The sequence below is a fragment of the Galleria mellonella genome, unplaced genomic scaffold, assembly GCF_026898425.1.
Source record: "Galleria mellonella isolate WM207_F2 unplaced genomic scaffold, CSIRO_AGI_GalMel_v1 utg132, whole genome shotgun sequence".
Lineage (NCBI taxonomy): Eukaryota > Metazoa > Arthropoda > Insecta > Lepidoptera > Pyralidae > Galleria > Galleria mellonella.
In genome coordinates, this window is record NW_026441989.1 from 5,500,333 (window position 1) to 5,517,036 (window position 16,704).

The following is a 16,704-nucleotide window of genomic DNA, read 5'->3' on the forward strand; positions in this document are numbered from 1 at the left end:
TACAGCACAGACTAGAGAGACTATTATTTGACAGATTGCTTAGAGACACTATATATGTCAGAATGTGAATCGATTTTGAGATGCTATTTCTCTAAGTACATCTCTAAAATTAAAACTTTAATTTGATATAACAGCGAAATTAAAAGGAACGATATGTACTCATTTTCTTATACATTTAAATCACAATTGTTATAATGTTAGTTTACAACAGTTCATTAAATAATTTTCCGAAATTATCAAATTAAGATATTCAGTTAAGAGATATTTAATGAAATAGTGCCTCAGTACAGCTCTAGTGTCAAATTTTCTGGCAAAGAATTTGTTGCTGTGCCAGTCAGTAGTGGTGCGCGTAATCGAATAATATAGTTATTCAAATCTTTAGTAATTACTCATTTTATAATTTGACAGCTTAATTAGTAATATACTAATTTTAGTATTCGAATGACTTTATTAATTAGTAATTATTAATCTAAACCACTAATAATGAAAACAAACCCTATCATTCGCTACATTTCCAATGGTCGTAATGAATAAGGACTGATGACAAAATAAAAATCAGTTAAATAATAATTATATAATATACATAAATATATGGTATTTACTAAATATGCTAAAATGTTAATTATCCAACACGCTTGATCATTAACATAAAAAAAAAAAACATTCTAAGCGATCGGGTCGACTCAGCTACGTTTATACTTACACGTACGTGTAAAACTTTTAATGAATGATTTTACCGATTATTAAAAACGTATACTGATTCAAATTAGTAATCAGACGATATTAGTAGTCAGATTAAATTAATGGTCGAATGAAATTTGTAGTTGGATGACATTAATAGTTGAATGAATAAAATTAATAGTCAAACAATTTTAAAATTAATCAAATAATTCAAATGATTTGCTCAGTCGAATAAGTAGTAGTCGAATTGGTAAAGTCACGCATCGTTATCAGCAGCAATAATACATATTATAGATATAGTATAAGAGAAAATAGGTTTCGACATTTTTTTCATATGAGAGAAAAGGTTGCAGTTTGAATTATTTATGAAGACAAAGCATCGAGTGTCGAAAACGTGTCAATATACTCAGTTTTTCTTTTCTTTTCTTAATGGTAATTGTGTTTTTTTTTTGTGAGAAATTGTTGCAGCGTGTGTAACGTAACTTGAATATTAATAATTATAAAAAGAGAAGAAAAAAATTCTATTCTGTTATAATTTTTTTTATTGATACTCTATTATACATTCATTCAATAATTAAAAAACATTGTATGTCAGACGTGTACTAAACACACAACACATAAAAAAAAAAACTATGCGTTTTGAAGGGAAACCAAAGATAAAAAAAAATACTATCAATACATATAATAAAATCGTAACTGGTCACTGTCTGTATATGGATGATATATAGGAAAAACTATTATGGGAGGGTTGTATGAAACCCAAAACAATATTTTTTAAAATTTTTATCTGTTCGTCTGTACGTTTGTGCACGCTAATCTTTTACGGCTTAATCGATTTGAATGCGGTTTTTGTTAATGCGTTGTGATTGCTCTACTAAACACGTGTTTATTCTATTTCAATCGGTTCATAAATAAAAAAATAATATTAATCTAAAGAATCACATATAAAATGCTATAAAATAACCGATCAGTTAAATTGGCCGTAACTTTTTTTTATTATATGCATGGATTTTCAAAAATTCTGTCTACTCGTGCGAAGCCGGACCAGTCACTAGTTATTAATAAATATAAAATTATCCTAACATGTTGTCATATATAAAAGATTTGTACTCTTCAGCAGAAGCGTAGCGTGCCATGGCGGGGCCCCATCTCAAAAATTGGTTATAGGCCCGTAGGAAGAGTAAAGATTTCACACAAAAGAAAAAAAAAATGCATAAAATTAAAAAAAATATTTATTCATCATAATTATCTATTTCTCACTTTTTCCAAAATTGGTATAAACAATCCAAATTAAATATACACTCCCCTTGCCTTTTTTTCGGCAAATGAAATTATTAAATCATTTATAACTGATGATGACTTTTTGATCATTGAATTTTTTTAGCAATAATTGAATGAGTTCCTTAATGGAATGAATTATTTGAATTTCAGATTTTAAGCATGTTTTTAGAGCCTTTAATTGGTCATAAAGATTAACTGAGATGTCTTTAGCTGACAGTTTTTCCGGAAGCGTTTAATATCTCTTCGTTTGAAGAAGACAGGAGTTTCTCCGGTTGTAATATTTTGAACATACTACTGAGGTCGCAAAGGTTCTGAAATCTTTGTTTAGTTTGAGAAATTAATATATCTAAACAGCAAATCTGAAATTCTCTCATCTTGTGATAACTTATCAAAAAAACGCTTCGTTATCTTTCACCTTTTGTTTTTAGAAACAGTTGTTACTCTCCACTATTTTGCTAAATTTTTGGACTCATTTGATAAACTATTGAATGAATTTTGATTTTTTAATTCGCACAGTCTATTCAAAAGATTACTTAATAAAATATTAGTTTTTTGTAAGTCATTATTTGCATGCTTTAGAAACAGGATCAATGATTTCAAATAGTGAAGAAAAAATGTGATAAGCACTAAGACACCATAACTCTTTAAAATGTTAATTATATTTTACATTTTTCACGTTCATCTTTTTTTTTTTCGAAATTAAATTTAGTTGGTACAAGGTTTCATGATTAATAAATAATTTTCCGCTAATTAAGGGTTATGTTCGTTGAAGACTACCGGGTAGGACATTTTTTAGATGAATCGTCACTTAACATTGCCCAGTGTTGTATACTATTGCCAAAAAAGTATATATTTTATCTAAATTATCGAATAAAGTCGATACTTCACGAACATGTTTCGCAGCATCGTTTAAAACTAAATTTAATGTGTTCGCAGCACAATGAACATAATCGGCATTCGGAGCATGCTTTTTTATTAAGGTTTGTAATCCTCCATAATCACCTGATATAACATTTGCTCCATCGTAACCCTGTCCTCTACATTTAGTCAAATCAATTCCATATTGTTTAATCGTATTTAAAATTTCAGTTTTAAGACCTTCAGCTCTGCAATCGGATAATGCTATAAACCCCAAAAAGGACTTGCAAATTTTTAATTCTTTAGGCACATTATCATCATTTTCTGTATCCGAGATGTATCGAAAAACTACAGAAACTTTGTAAATTTTTTTATAAGTCTTGTGTTGTATCTAGAATTATTGTCGAAAAAAAGCGCGGGAAACGTTTAAAAAAGCGGGAGTGTTTTTTGATCTTCTTTAAATTAATTTTATTTTTAATTATATAAGGATTAGTTTTATTTATATATTGTGTATTAGATTGTATATATAATTGTATATTTTGTAGTAATAGTGTTTGTTGCTGTAAATATTGGTAAGTAAATTACCTATATTAATTAGACATTATGGATCCACCTATAGACCCTGGGGGGACAACCCCCCAGGTGTCTGCAAATATAACTATCCCATTTAATAATAGTTTTGATATATTGGGTGAATCTAGTATGGACACAGATGGTTCTAGCGTTGCAAGTTCTAAACGTAAGCGAGTACGTGGCGAACGTCGCATTTGCAAACATTGCAATAAAAAACGAAGGAGGCACACCAAAGGTCTCGAATCTAAAATTAAAGATAGTGATTGTCAATGTATTGAGGATGAGAATCAAACTCTAGTATCAATACCAGTTGTAAATAATACCGAGTCTGTTAAACCTGCTTCTCCACCCAGTACTTTAAGCAGAACTTTGTACAATGCCGAGGATGTAGCTCCTTATGTCGTTCATGTACAAAAAAATGAAACACATCCTAATGATAACACTACATTACATCCTATTGCATTTGGTCGCTTTTTACACACTAATAAGATAAATAATATAGTGAATGGTAGCCTCAAAAGAATAGGAAGAAACCGTTTATCGCTTTCTTTCTCAAATTTTGAAAATGCAAATGCATTTTTAAATAATAGTCACTTAGAAACACATAATTTTAAGGCATTTATACCTTCTTTCCATGTAACCCGTATGGGAATTGTGAGGGGTATTCCTAAAGATTGGACAGAAGAGGAAGTAATCCAAAATATATCAGTACCTATAGGTTGTGGGAGAATTCTAAAAACCAGAAGAATTAAGAAAAAGACCATTAATGAAGGACAACCAAGTTTTATTAATACTGAAACCATTGTTATTACTTTTGATGGACAAATATTACCAAAAAGAGTATTTATGTTTTACACATCATTAACTGTAGATTTGTACATTTACCCCACTATCCAATGCTATAACTGCTGTAGGTTCGGACATGTCAAGATGCAGTGTCGTTCAAATCCTCGGTGTTATAAATGCAGGCAAAATCATACAGGTGATAAATGTGAAGTAGATGAGGAAAATGTTTCTTGTATCTTGTGTAATGGTTCTTGTTGAAGTATAGTTTATTGTGAACTTTATATAGCAACCCTAACTTTGTTTATGGTATTATAAAAAAAAAAAAAAAAAAAAACTTCTTGTGTGTCAATGACAGAACTGAAAAAGGTTGTTTTTTATTTCTCTTCTCCATCGTTAATAATCCATTTAGTTGACTTGTAATAACATATTTATTTGACGTGTAATAACAATAATAATCATAACAGGTTATGGCCCAGCCTGATTTTCCATTTATATGGTATTGTAATTATTCGTACAAAACTAGAACAATTTCCACAAGTCACAGCCGCCATTTTTTTTTTCCGGTTGAAAGTTTTTTGTTCAGAACTTCTTGAGGTACTTGTCAATAATGTCTGTGCGATTAGATAAAATCACAGTGGACAAGTTGGAGGGTGAAGGTAATTGGATTTCATGGAAATTCGATATCAACTTACAAATAACCCTACATGGAGTTGAGGACCATGTGACCGGTGTAGCGCAACAACCAAAAGATGGAGAAGAACCAAAGTCTTTCAAATTATACCATGAAAAGGAATCAATTGCAAGGTATTTAATAGGTTCAACAGTAGGCAGAGAGCCGAAACAGCACATTTTAACCTGCAAAAGTGCGAAAGAAATGTGGGATACTCTTCATGCTGTGTATGAACAGAAAAATGAAAGAAGACTGGATCTTTTGTACTGCGAGCTATTTACGTATAAAAAGTTACCAGAGGACAGTATAGCTACGCATGTCTCTAAGTTACAAAGACTGTATACTCAATTAAACTTAGAATTGAAAAATGAAGGCAGTACTTTGCCTCAGTCCTTACTTTTAAACAGAATACTGAATACATTGCCTGTTAACTATCTTGAGTTCAAAAATGCATGGAAATCTGTCCCTGCATCGGATAGAAATGTAACCACATTAATGGAACGTCTTCGCTTACATGAGCAAAGATTGAATGAAAGCAAACCTGAAAGTGAAGTCGCTCTAGTTGCAAAGACTGAAAAGCGTATATATAATAAAGGTCCAGTTTGTAATTATTGTAAAAGAAAAGGACATATCAAAAAACATTGTTTTAAATTTAAAAATAAACAAAAATCTGATTCTACAAATGGACATGCTTTTGTTGCACATAGTACCGTGATAACTAAAGAGGACTGGATAATAGATTCTGGTGCGTCACACCATATTACTTCACATAGAGAGTATTTTGCTTCATATGAACAATTTGATAACCCAATTCCAGTTTATCTCGGAGATGGTAGTCAAATGATGGCTGTAGGATTTGGCATCATAGACATAAAAATGTTGGTTAATGGAAAATGGGAGAAAGGTCATTTAAAAGATGCTTGGTTTGTTCCTACCTGTAAACAGAATTTATTCTCTTCAGGGTCAGCTTTAAAAAATAATTTAATTGAAATAGGTGATAAAAATAAAAGAATATTTAAAAATGGCAATAACATAAAAGCAGTTGCAATAAGAAATAAGGGAAATATGTACAGATTGGAGATGAGGGTGATATTACCTGAAAATTATTGTATGCTTAGTAGTCATACGGCAGACTTAAATATCTGGCATGAACGCCTATGTCACCAGAATATTAGACATGTTGAAAAATTCTTAAAACTGAATAATATTCCATTCCAGCCAGCAGAAAAAATTGTTTGCGATGGGTGCATGTTTGGTAAAATGTCTCGCTTGCCTTTTCATACAAGAAATATCAGAGCACAGGTACCAGGACAAATTATTCATGCTGATGTCTGTGGCCCCATTGCTGAAGTATCTGTTGGAGGTAGTAGATATTGTATTGCATTCAAAGACGATTACTCCAAATACAGAAAAGTATATTTTATAAAAGAAAAGACAGCAGTTTCAGAAGTAACAAAGAACTTTATTTTGGAAGCTAAGACAATAGGTCATACAATAAAAGAATTAATAACTGATGGAGGTAAAGAATTTATAAACAAGGAAATGCAAGCCATATTGTCATCATTTGGAATTAATCATCGCATGACCATTCCATATAGCCCACAGCAGAATGGAGCTGCGGAGCGTGAAAACAGAATATTAATGGAAGCAGCTCGGAGTATGCTACATGCAAATAATTTTGATAAGCAGCTATGGGCAGAAGCTGTTAACACTGCTGCATATGTTCTGAATAGGACTGGTCCAACAGGTGTTGATGACTCATCTACACCATACAGTTTATGGTTTGGCAAAAAAGCTGATATAAGTCATCTGAAGATATTTGGCACAAAATGTTTTATTCATGTACCTGACCAAAAGCGCAGAAAGCTAGATAAAAAGGCAATAAAGGGAAACTTAGTTGGATATTGTGGAGACAAAGATGGGTATAGAATATGGACAGAGGACAGAAAGATAGTTTTATCTAGAGATGTTAAATTCCTACCAGAACAAGTATGTGTTGATATTTTTAAACAGGATTTAACAGAGCAGCAGTCTAAACATCAGAAGGAATCTTCGAAAAATCATGATTTTGTGATATCCTTAATTCCTGATGCTGATGAAGTCAACAGCAGCAAAGTTCAGAAAGTGACAAGAGGACATGCATCATCGTCTATGGCCCCAAGGGCTGTCACCGCTGATCCAGCTCAAGCATGTGACCAGGTTCCAAGTTCAGGTAAAGATTTTATACATAATTCATGTGATAGTGATCCTGTGTTCTTAGACTGTGATAATTTATCAGAAAGTGAAAGTGAGTCAGTGATAAATGTGGATCCATTGTGTAGTGGTAACAGTAATGGAAATGTCGAAAGTGAAAATTCTCAACGATATCCATTGCGTAATAGAAAGATAAAGGAGTTTCCAGACTATCATGTGTATATGTGCATGGAATCTGATGATGAATGTTTACATTTTGATGATTTTGATAATTTACCAGCTTGTTGGAAAGATGCTATTAATGCTGAACTTTCATCATTGGATATTAATAATACTTGGTCTATTGTAGATTTACCAAAGGGTGTAACCCCTATAGATAGCAAATGGGTATTTAAAATAAAGAAAGACAGTGACAACAATATTGTCAAATATAAGGCTAGGTTAGTTGCACGTGGGTATAATCAAAGATTTGGTATTGATTATCATGATACATATTCACCAGTTGTTCGTTCTAGTGCACTTAGAATTCTTTTTTCTTTGGCAATTCAGTTTGATTGGTTTATAGACCATTGGGATGTTGTTACTGCTTTTCTTCATGGAACATTAAATGAAGATGTTTTTATGTATATGCCAAAGGGCTTGTTAATTGATAAAGGTAAAAATGATAATGTGCCTAAGGTATGCAAACTAAACAAAGCTATGTATGGACTGAAGCAGGCAGCCTCAAGTTGGAATAAAGAGTTGCATAATGCTTTGATTAATATTGGTTTTAAGCAGTCTGTTCATGAACCATGTATTTATATTCTCAAACAAGATAACCTTTATTTAATTTTAGCAATTTATGTGGATGACATTTTTGCATTTGGTAATAATCAAAAGAAAAAGCATGATATATTTTCTCTACTAGATAGTAAATTTAAATTAAAGAATTTAGGTCCCATAGAACATGCCCTAAGTTTGAGAATAAGAAGAGTAGGTTCAGAATTAATTGTTGATCAGAAAAGGTATATAGAAAATATATTAAGTGTGTATGGAATGCAAGATTGCAAACCTGTAAATTCACCAATTCTACCAGGTTTGAGGATGAGTAAAAGTGACACCGTTGATCCAAAAATTCCATATCAAAATTTAATTGGAAGCTTGATGTATATTGCTCTAAATACCAGACCAGACATATTACATGCAGTTTGTGTATTATCTCAATATAATAATTGTTATACAAAAGAACATTTTGTACAGGTAAAAAGGATTGTAAGGTATCTGAAAGGTACAATTAATTATTGTTTAGTATATAAGAAGTCAAAGAACTTCAGTTTATATGGATATGTTGATGCCGATTGGGCAAATTCAGAAGACAGGAGATCATATTCCGGATTAGTGTTTAAACTTGGTGATAATCTTATTGCCTTTGAAAGTAAAAAGCAAACTTGTGTTTCATTATCATCAACTGAAGCGGAATATGTTGCCCTGGCTCAGGGTGCCAAGGAGGCTATTTTCTTAAAGAATATTATTAAAGAACTATATGTAGAGATGATAGATAAACCTATTATTTTGTATAATGACAACCAGTCATGTCATAAGATAGCTGCTAACAAGGTAAATAGTAATAGGACTAAGCACATAGACATTAAATTTCATTTTATTAGAGAAGCAGTTGAGAGTAACAAAATAGAGATTAAGTATTTGTCTACTCAGTGTATGGTGGCTGATATGTTCACCAAGCCTCTGAGTTCTGTAAAAATAAGTAATTTTATGAAAGATATTTCACTGTATCAGAAATTATAAGTTTATTTTTTGTATTGTGCTGTTTGTGCTTATGGTATTTTTTTTTATGTTTGAAACAAAGTTTGGTTTGAGGGGTAGTGTTGAAGTATAGTTTATTGTGAACTTTATATAGCAACCCTAACTTTGTTTATGGTATTATAAAATAAAAAAAAAAAAAAAACTTCTTGTGTGTCAATGACAGAACTGAAAAAGGTTGTTTTTTATTTCTCTTCTCCATCGTTAATAATCCATTTAGTTGACTTGTAATAACATATTTATTTGACGTGTAATAACAATAATAATCATAACAGTTCTCATTCAGCAATTAGTAAGAAATGTCCTGAATATGCACGTCAGAAAGCCATTAAAGAAACAATGGCCCACAGTTGTGTTTCTTATGCTGAAGCATCAAAATTTCATCCTCCCACTTCTAAACTATATTCAGATGTATTAACATCATCATCTCCGTCCAATAAATCTCATTTTCAATCTTCTTTCCTCAAAGAGAAATCATCATTACCACATATTCAATCATCACATAAAAAAACAGTTACACTTAAACCACGCTCTCCTCAAAAAGCACAACAAGGATATGATCGTTCTGCCCATGAAGCCATAGTTAAGGAATATAATATTCCTGCTCCCTCTAATGGTTGTGCATTATCATCAAATAATATTGACAATAATCAATCCATCTTTGATATTATTCTCATGCTTATTAAAGTGTTATCGCAATCGAAAATGATACAAACAACTTTACCACCGTCCAACGATGCCATTTACAATGTATTTTCTCAATTATTAACTTCTCACAATGGATTACAAAGTCCTAATAATTCAGTGGAACTGTCGTAGCATAACAAACAAGAAATCAGACTTATTTTATTTGATTAATAAATATAATCCTTTTATAATAGCTCTCCAAGAGACTTGGTTAAAGCCAGGATATCCTTTTAGGATTTCAGGCTTTACAAGTCTCCGTGATGATAGAGCTGACGGATATGGCGGTGTTGCCATATTGGTCAAAAACTCCCTTCCTTTTTCTTCTTTTTCGCTTCCTGTATATAGCGGCATTAATGCAGCTGCTATAATTATAAATGGTATCTGTTTTGTTACTTTATATATTCCTGATCCTACATGCCAAATATATTCACAACTAGAACAATTATTTTCAATTTTACCTAAACCTTTTCTCGTAATGGGCGATTTTAATGCTCAACACCAATCGTGGGGCAGTTCTACTTCTAATTTTTATGGTGGAAAACTCCTGACGATAATTGACACTTACAACTTATGTATTATTAACTCAGATGTACCAACACGTAGAACTGCACCGAATGAAGGGTTTAGTGCTCCTGACATTTCAATATGTTCTTCTGATTTAGCTTCTTCACTGTCGTGGTATCCTCATTCCTCTACTTTCGGAAGCGATCACTTTCCCCTCATTCTTTCTTTTCCAATTTCCATTCCCTCAAGTCGAAAGAGTGGTCCTCGGCTTAAATATAATTTATCAAATGTAGACTGGAATATTTACAAACAATATTTAGATAATAAAATATCGGAGTTACCTATTGTTTACCATGGAAATGAACATCAATGTTGTAATGACTTGATGATAAATATGAAGGAGGTTGCTGATTTATTATTTCCTGTTAAAAATAGTGCTTCAGGGAAAATTCCCTCGCCACCTTGGTGGGACAAAGATTGTACGGAAGCAATTAAAAATCGTAAAGAGGCTGAAAAAAATTATAATAATTACATGACACCAGAAAATTTTGAAATTTACACCGCAGTTTCACGTTCTACTCGAAAACTACTGAAAAAAAAGAAATTAGAAGGCTGGAGAAGATTTTGTTCTTCTATCTGTCCAGAAGTTAATTCATCAGTCGTTTGGAATAATATTAAAAGATTCAGATCTGCCTTTAGTGATCATACATCACGTTCTGCACTCGATTTAACTTTAGCGAATAAATTTTTAGATCGTCTTGCTCCTAGTTATGTGCCGGAATGCCTTTACAATATTTCTCTATCCGTCTCTGACGAATTATTCGAACTTGACTCTCCTTTTACTCTAGTAGAACTTAAAGGTGTTCTAGCTTCTATTAAAGACTCTGCACCGGGAGAAGACGGTATACCGTATTCCTTTTTTAAAAATGCTAGCGATGCGACATTAATTTACTTTTTAAATATAATTAATTCCATAATTATTTCGGGAAATATACCTACTTCATGGTGTTATATTTAAATAAAACTTATTTAATTGCAAACATATTTATTAACATCAAGAGAATGAACAAAGGTGAGAAAGCAACCGGAAGATCCGCTAGTACATACATGTTAACTAATGTCATCTGTCAATTAAGATGCGTTCCTTTATACATATTTAAACTAGGTACGTTCATCTTACACCTCCCCCTTCAACTTTAAAACAAAACTTTTACAATCAATTACAAAATAAAAAAACATTTTACAAAATTACATTATAAATTGAGTCTATCTTTAGGTTTTATAATTCTTCCACTGCGAGTGTGACATGCTTTATGAGGGATATTTGATTGGTTACTATTTTCAGATACAATATTTGGCACATTATTACTAACTTTGTCATTTAAAGAATAATCAAAAAAATCTCTCTTAAAACTATGTGTTTTTGTGTTTGACCTCTTAATGTGATGAGAAGTGCGCCTAAAGGGCTTACAATTTTCTCCCCTACTGATCCAATATGATCTAGGTTCTTTAGACTTCTTAATAACTACTCCTTTTTTCCAATAACTATCATGACCTGTCCTATAAGTTACATTTTCTCCTTCCTTAAAATTTGTTTCACCCTTCCTTATAAATCTATCATGAATTTTTTTAGTTATAGATTGTTTCACAGTTAACAATTTATGAATATTTTTCTCTATTTTAGGTTCTAACATGCTTTCTGTAATAGGTACACAAGTTCTCAACTGTCTACTCTGTAATATTTGAGATGGTGATACTTCTAAACTAGATAAAGGTGTACAGTTATAACTTAATAGAAAATCTCTATAATCTACATTATCCTCCCTCGCTTTCTTTAATAGATTTTTAGCAATATTTACTGCCTTTTCTGACATGCCGTTACTTCTAGGATAGTGAGGGCTACTGGTAGTGATACAAATATCTTTAGATTTATAATACTGAATACATTCATAAGATTTAAATGGATTGTTATCTGCTATAATTTCAGTAGGGTAACCAAACCTTGTAAATACTTCCTGAAAAGCATTTATAACAGACTTTGAACTTTTATTTATTATTGGTATAATTTCCAACCAATGTGATAGATAATCCACAACAACAAGGTAGGATTTCCCTCCATACTCCATAATATCAGAACCTACTTTTGAAAATCTTAATTTAGGTATCTTATGCATTAACAATGGTTCATGAGTATTTGCAGATTTAAATTTCTCACAAGTTCTACATTTAGATATAAAGATTTGAATATCCTGAGACAATTTCGGCCAATAAAATAGCTGTCTAGCTTTTTTAATACTTTTACTTATGCCTGGGTGACCAGAATGAACTAAATTTAATACATATAATTGTAAAGATTTAGGAACAATAATTTTGTTAGTATAGAACACTAAACCTGATTCTACATAGATATCCTCTTTAAATTTAAAATATGGTTTACATTCTTTTAACAATTTATTTTCTTCAGGCCATCCTTGATAATAATATTTTATAATTTCAGATAACACTTTATCTTTGCTAGTCTCAGATCTGAACTCAGACTTTCTTTCACTACTCATAGGCAAATGCAATGAAACTGAATGAACCATGTCTAACATTTCATAGTCCTTCTCTGTTGTTTTCATACTACATCTAGATAACATGTCTGCAAAATGAATGTCTTTACCTGGTATATAATTAAGATTTAATCTATAATTTAATAATTTAAGACACAAACGTCTAAGCCTTGGAGATCCTACTTTAGTAATAGGCTTTTTAATAATTGAAATCAATGGTTTGTGATCTGTTTGTACCTGAATATTTTTAGCACCATATATATATTTATGGAATTTTTGTGTACCAAAATAAATAGCTAATAATTCCTTTTCCGTTTGACTATAGTTTAATTCACAATTGTTCATTGTTCTGGATACACAAGCTACTAATCTTAAACAGTTATTGTTATCTTTTTGAAACAAACAACTACCTATTCCATTCTGAGATGCATCACACTGCATTATAATTTCCTTTTTAGAATCAAAAGCACTCAAAGCTGGAGCCTCTGAAACTTTCTTTTTGAGCTCTGAAAAATTTTTATCATGTATTGGTAACCACTGAAATAAAACATCTTTTTTCAATAATTGACATAATGGAGCCATAAGCTCAGCCATTTCTGGTACATATCTTCTAACATAATTGAATGACCCTATAATTCTTCTTAACTCAGCTATATTTCTAGGAGCTTCTAGACTTAATAAAGATTTGACTCTATCCTTGTCCATTTCCATACCCTTTTCACTGAATATTTGTCCTATATATTTAATTTCTTTTAACTTATATTGCAACTTGTCTTTATTAAATTTAGCTTTTATTTGTTTTGCACGTTTAATAACTTCCCTAACAGTTTTATCATGAGCTTCCTCAGTTTCTCCCATAACTAGTAAGTCATCGAACCATGTTATTACATTAGGTATATCGCCAAAGTAATTTTGAATTTGATCTTGAAATACATCAGGTGAATTTGAAAGACCATACGGTAAAACTAAGTATCTATACACTCCAAAAGGTGTCGCAAAACAACATTTCCATGATGCACTTTCTGTTAGTGTCACATGATGAAATCCTTCCGATAAATCAAAAACTGAAAAATACTTTTTACCTTTTACTTTACATGCTATCTCATCTACAGTTAATAATACTTGGGGTTTTCTAATTATTTTTTTATTTAACTCACTGGGATCTAAACACAATCTTATATTTCCATTAGGTTTTTCTACTAAAACTAGCCTATTTATACATGCTTCTGAACTTATCTCTTCAACTTTAGTGATAGCTTTCCTCTTAACTAACCTATTCAATTCACACTTCAAAGGATTATATAATTTATTTGGTATCTTAGGTGCCGCATGACAAATTTGCTCATGTGGTAATGTAGGAATATCCACTGGTTTAGGAAAATTTCCATGACCTTCAAAAATTTCCATATTTTCTTGTATAAACTTAAATTTCTCATCATTACAATTTAAATTTACTGTATTAATTCTTTTAACTAAATTCAATGCAATACAACCTGGTAATCCTAGTAACATTGATTTACAGTCAACTACCATGAAATCTTCATAACATTCAATTGCTTTATATTTACAGTGTAAATTTACCATACCCACTGGTTTAATTGTGGAGCCTTGAAAGGCCTCTAAACTTTGGTTACATTTCCTAAGTTCAATATTACTTCCTAGTGACTTATATATATTTAATGGCATTATACTCACATCTGCCCCGGTATCTAATCTACAGTTTACATACCTGTTCTCAATTAAAATGTTCTCTGTCCAGTGTGTCTTTTTATTACCTTTTACTTTGTTTCTCGTTATACTGCAACAATACAATTTAGAATTAGAGTCACTGTCAGAATTACAATCTACATTTTGTACCTTTTTCTTCACATTACAACTAACTGCAAAGTGATTCTTTAATCCACATTTATGACATCTCTGCCCAAAGGCTGGACACTCCCTCGGACCGTGGTTTCTCTTACAGCGCCTACAATTAAATTTTTCTATATATTTTGTTTTATTTTCTTGATATGCATGCTGCCTTCCTTTATTTTTCTGTTTCCCATTATATACTTCTTTATTTCCTTGATATACTTCCTTTTCCTTCTGTTTTAAACTATTTCTTTTCTTCACTATATCTATTTCTATATTTGGATTCATCTCTTTTGCCTGCTTTTTACTAATTTCACTTGTACGACAAAAGTTGGTTGCCTTCTCAAGTGTTAAATTGTCTATTCTTAGTAGAGATTCCTGTAAGGACTTGTCGTATATGCCTTGCACTATTTTATCTCTTAATATTTGGTCCTCTAATGATTCTTGTCCTTCTACATTTTTATACGAACAATTAGCAAGCAGCTGTTTTAAATCTGTGAGAAAATTATGAAAACTTTCGCCTTCTTTTTGTTTCCTTTCATTAAATTTATATCTTTCAAATACTTGATTTGCTCTTGGACTTACATAATTATTAATAGCTCTTATAACATTTGCATAGACTTGCGATTCTGTTTCCGTAATCGGCAATGTATGTAGCAATCTTGCAGATTCGATTCCCATCATATTACGCAAAAGTGATAATTTTACTTTGTCCTGCGAGTCATCTTTTCCAATGCTCACTAAATAATCCTCGAATGCCTGTATCCATACCTTCCACTCTGAGGCTGCATTAGGCGATCTTATGTCGAAATTTGGAGGCAATTTAACCGATCCTTCCATGATGGCGTCTGCTTGGCTGAAAAACTTCTTTACGATATTTAATACTTGATACAATATCGTTTACACTTTGAATACGATAATTGCAACTTCAACCATGACTACTACTTCGAATACCGCTACGACTGCGCCATGTTATATTTAAATAAAACTTATTTAATTGCAAACATATTTATTAACATCAAGAGAATGAACAAAGGTGAGAAAGCAACCGGAAGATCCGCTAGTACATACATGTTAACTAATGTCATCTGTCAATTAAGATGCGTTCCTTTATACATATTTAAACTAGGTACGTTCATCTTACAAGAGTATCGATGGTATTTCCTTGTAACCAGTTATTATAAGATAGGGATGCATTAATATACTGTTGTGGCTTTTCATGGTCAAGTATAGTTTGGGTAAAATTGCTTCTAATGGAACCATCGTTAACCCATGCAGAGGAGTACGATTTGCTTTGACGATCTGCTAATAACCAACAGAAGCGGCAATACAGTTTGTTTAAAACATTAAAATAATATAACTATGGTCTTGGAATTTTTATGCCTGCCTTATTAATATATGAATAATAGTAGACTGAAACAAGTTGGTTACTTTCTTAATCTTTTGGAAACTGTCCTTGTGGTTTAAATAGAGCCAATTTAAAAAATATTTTTCGTTTGCATTCAGTTGGACTGTCACCAAAATGTCCTCTATCTGATGAAACTGTATTACAATCTTCAGATATCTCAGAATCATCAATTTGGGTTTTTTCTATTTCCGTATAGACATCTGATGAAGAATATGCTATATAAAAATAAAAGTGAATGTTTTGATTAATTCCAAAAATATATGTTAAATAAATTACTATAGTGTTCAAACGTACGCGGTTTGTGTGCGTGTTAGTACAAAATCACTTGCACACAGCTTATGCGTTACACCCGCGTGCGATCTGAACGTGGCGCGTGGCCATAAAAAACGAACAGAACCCGAGCTCGCGTACGTCTAAACATGCAATTTAGGATACGGACTGATAGACAAACAGACAAAAATTGATCCGAAATTTTGAGACGAAAAAAAACGGAACTCTTACTTACCCGTAGTAAGTAAGAGTTCCGTTTTTTTTTTCGTTTTGAGGTACGGAACTTCAAAAACAAAATTCACCCTTCGCTACAGGTAGATAAGATAAATGGGTTGGGTAGTATTTACCTTTGCAATCTAAATCACTCGCAGGAGCTGATGTTTGAAAAATAAAGAAATTTTGGCCACTTTTTTTTATGACCTCCACCCTTTTGTGTTTACTTTTTCTTTTCGTAGCTCCTCTGGGTTAATCTCTTTTCTTTTCACTTATTGTTTTTTTTTTACAAATCGCTACTAATACTACTAAACCAGAAGAACAATTGTTTGTATTTTATTAAAATGTAATGTACAATTAAATAAAAGCCGTCAATA